We start from the raw sequence: 3430 nt of genomic DNA on the forward strand, positions 1-3430 counted from the left end.
AAGATAATATGAAAAAAATATAATTACTTAAAATTTAATTTAAAATATTAAAACTGCAAAAATTGTAACTTATAAGAATTCTTTATTAGTCTACATTAATAAAATGAGACCAATATTTAAAGATTATTTTAATATTTTTGTGAAAAAAATTAAAATAAAACCAATAATACATAAAATAGCATTAAAAAACAAACTAATTATTATAATAATTATGATAATGAATTTTGTTGTATCAATTACTCTATAAAAGCCCATTTTAGTTAGTAGATTAGTCTGACCAATTTAAAAAAATAGCAAGATAATTCGTTAATCTACCAACTTGAAGAAAAAATAGATAGTCAATTAATCTATCAATTTAAAAAAATAAATAGTAAAAATAGAAGAGTTTAAGATTTGAACTAGGACACTTAATATGGTATATAAAACTTTTACCAACTGATTCTAATCATATTTTATATATATAATTTTATTACTAAAAATTTAATAAAAATTTTGGGAGGCCATAACCTTCTATTGTCTATACTAAATTCTTTCATTAATCTATATATATTAAATTTTCACTACAACAATAATAAAATTTTTATAATAATTTTAGCAAAATTATAATTACCAATATTTATGAACAACAATTTAATCCAACAAATATTTCTAAACTTTTTACCAAGTTCAGAAACTAGTAACTTTCAATCTAGTCTAACCGATCTCTAAATACTAATCCACTTAGGAATAATTTTAGTTCAACCACCTGAACGTATCTTTATAAAGATGAAGAAAGAAATGTTTTTTTTTTTCAAAATTATTTCTCTTATCTTTTTTCTCTTGGTTTTTTCTAATTTTTTACATAATCAGTAATATCTTTTTCTTTTTGCAGAAAGATAGGACAGAAAAACAAAATATTCAAATAAACTCAATGAAGGAATATTACTAGAAAACTGGATAACATATTTGTTAAATTTTCTCAAATAGTAGATAATATAATTCGGTGATGATTAGACTTGGACATAGCAGCATTAAAAATATATATGCTTTAAAAAATATATATGTTTGTAAAAAAAAATAAAGAAAGAAAGAAAAGAAGATAACAGAAAAAGATGAACTGAAAATAGATAAAGAAAAAATTAATATAAATATATGGATTAAAATCTTTTACATTTTTAATTATATTTAATAGTAAAATTCTAAATTTGATGTCACGCTAGGAAAAAAATTCTATTTGAAACAAATTTAAAAGCACTAAAATCGGACAAATTATTATTTTTACCTACTAAAATTAAAAACGTTGACATATTTATCTATAGAAGAAAGAAATTATTATTTGTGCCCATGAAATATGGATTTTACATAACAAAATTATTCAAATACTAAAAAATCACCCAAAAATTTTAAATTACTCGTATTTTTACCACCATTTTTCTAATATCAAATTCCACTACCACCCAAACTCTTATTTACCACCACTCTCATCTTCAACTATCACTATCACTGCTGCCATCCAAAATTTACAAGCTTCCTGTACCGGTTAGCACAAAACGACGCTGCAGCGGAAAGGTGTGTCTTCGCTGCCGCTACCGCCTAACCTCAACAGCCGCTGCCATCTCCGAAGGCAAGCCTTTGTGATTTTGAACTCCAGATATTCTATAAGTGTAGCATAATACGAATTTGTGTTGTATCATAAAAATTAGGAATTTAATCAGGAATACAAACTAAAGTAAATAGATCAATAAAAATGTGAAATTGGATCAGTAGAGCGAGATAGAGGAAGTTTGAGTGGGTGAAGAACAGCATAGCATTGTTGGTGGTGTCTAATTCCTTCTTCTCCATTCCCAAATCCAAAACCTTAGCTTTCACCATTGCCATTAGTTTCTTACCCTATCGCACTACTCCGCTATTACACTGAGATCTCCAAATTTTCCACTCTGTAACCACCAACCCAAAAGATTCGAGAATTTTTAGAACTTGTTCAATCGCTTCTTGGACGGCCTCGGTCCGCCTTCGAACTTGAAATTTCTGGCATAGGTTGGACCAAGCTGAGACGTGCTATAAAAGAGCTGGTTGTGGGTGTCACTGGAAGAGTTTCACATGGCGGGATAATCGAATTTTCGACAAGAAATGTAGGGAGCTATGGAGCGTGGGAAGACTAGAGGCGGCGGATTAGCATCATTGTTTCTGGAACGTTTGTCGAAGGCACGGGAGGCGTTTTGAGTGATGGTGGTAGTTGGGGATGAGAGCGGTGGTGAGAAAGAATTTGAGTGGTGGTAGAAGGAACACAAGAAATTAAGGATTTCAGAAGCTGGTAGTGACGCGTACGCATGGATGACGCGTACGCATGACCGGTGCAGCAGACAAATGACGCACACGCGTGGATGACGTGTACGCATGGTCAGTTCAATATCCAGCGACGCGTACGCGTGGCTGACGCGTACGCGTGACAAGCGTCACGTGCTGCATTAAATAGAATACGCTGGGGGCGATTTCTGGGCTGCTTTTGACCCAGTTCCAGGCCTGAAAATGAAGACAATAGGCTGCAGAGTGGAGCTGGAAGAAGGATTCATTCATTCACTTTTACACACATTAGGTTTTAGATGTAGGTTTCTAGAGAGAGAGGCTCTCTCCTCTCTCTAGGTTTTAGGGTTTTTAGTCTTGTTTCTTCAGAATTTTATCTTGCTTTAATTTAGTTTTCTTCTACCTTTTATTGTTCTAGTATCTTAGTTTATCTTCCCTTGTTGATTTCTTTATTTTTCCAATTTAGTTTATGAAGTCTTCTTGTTAGATTCAATTTCCTTTTAATGCAATTTGAAGTATTTCATGTTTATTGCTTCTTTCTTTAATTGTTGGTTATTGATTCCTTGCATTTGTTAATCTTAGAGTTTACTATTTCTTGCTACTTTTTTATGCTTTTATTTTGTGTCTTCTAAATGTTTGATAAAATGTTTGGTTGGATTTTAAAATAGATTTTTATGTTCTTGACTTGGATCGATTAATTAGAGACTCTTGAGTTATCAAAATTCTTTTGTTGATTGGTGATTGAAAATTGCTAGTTGGCTTGAGTCTCACTAAATCTAGTCTTTGATTAAGACTTGTGAACTTAAGTCGATTTTACTCGCTTGACCTTCCTTTATTTGTTAGAGGATAACTAAGTGAAAACAATTTACACTTACCATCACAATTGATGATGATAATGAGGATAGGAATTTCAATTCTCAATCCTTGCTAGGACCTTTCTTAGTTATTAGTTTATTTTTCCCGCAATTTATATTTTCTTGTTCCTCATTTTAAAATCCCAAAAATATATTTTTTCATAACTAATAATAAACTACACTTTCCTATAATTCCTTTGAGAGACGACCCAAAATTTAAATATTTTAGTTAATTTTATTGGGTTTGCTTAAGTGACAAACAATTTAAACATTGATAATATTAATAAATCTTT

The sequence above is a fragment of the Arachis duranensis genome, chromosome 1 (genome assembly GCF_000817695.3).
Source record: "Arachis duranensis cultivar V14167 chromosome 1, aradu.V14167.gnm2.J7QH, whole genome shotgun sequence".
NCBI lineage: Eukaryota > Viridiplantae > Streptophyta > Magnoliopsida > Fabales > Fabaceae > Arachis > Arachis duranensis.